The following is a 462-nucleotide window of genomic DNA, read 5'->3' as shown; positions in this document are numbered from 1 at the left end:
TCGAGCCCAGGGCGCCCTCCCGTCACGTGCCGCGCCTCTGACGCCGTCAGAACAAAAGTGGCCGCCTGCTCTGCGCCCCCCACGTCCCGCAGGCCCGGCCCAGCGCCGCAGCCCTCCGCCTCACACGCACGGCCTCCGCGCCTTCGACCCTTTCACCCGAGCGCGCTCGGCTCTTTCCGCCGCGGTCGGCGCAGGTGGAGGGGGCGGGGCGGGGGCCGTGCGTGGTGACGCCGCGGGGGGTGACGTACAGGCGTGCCCCGCCCCCTCCCCCTCCCCGTTCAGGCTCTGGAAAGAGAAGAAAAAAAACTTTCTTTTTTTTTTAATTGAGGAATCAACAGCCGCCATCTTGTCGCGGACCCGACCGGGGCTTCGAGCGCGATCTACTCGGCCCCGCCGGTCCCGGGCCCCACAACCGCCCGCGCACCCCGCTCCGCCTGGCCGGCCCGCTCCGCCCGGCCCTCG

The sequence above is a fragment of the Microtus ochrogaster genome, chromosome 7 (assembly GCF_000317375.1).
Source record: "Microtus ochrogaster isolate Prairie Vole_2 chromosome 7, MicOch1.0, whole genome shotgun sequence".
Classification (NCBI taxonomy): domain Eukaryota; kingdom Metazoa; phylum Chordata; class Mammalia; order Rodentia; family Cricetidae; genus Microtus; species Microtus ochrogaster.
The sequence above is the reverse complement of the archived record's forward strand: the minus strand, read 5'-3'. Positions refer to the sequence as shown.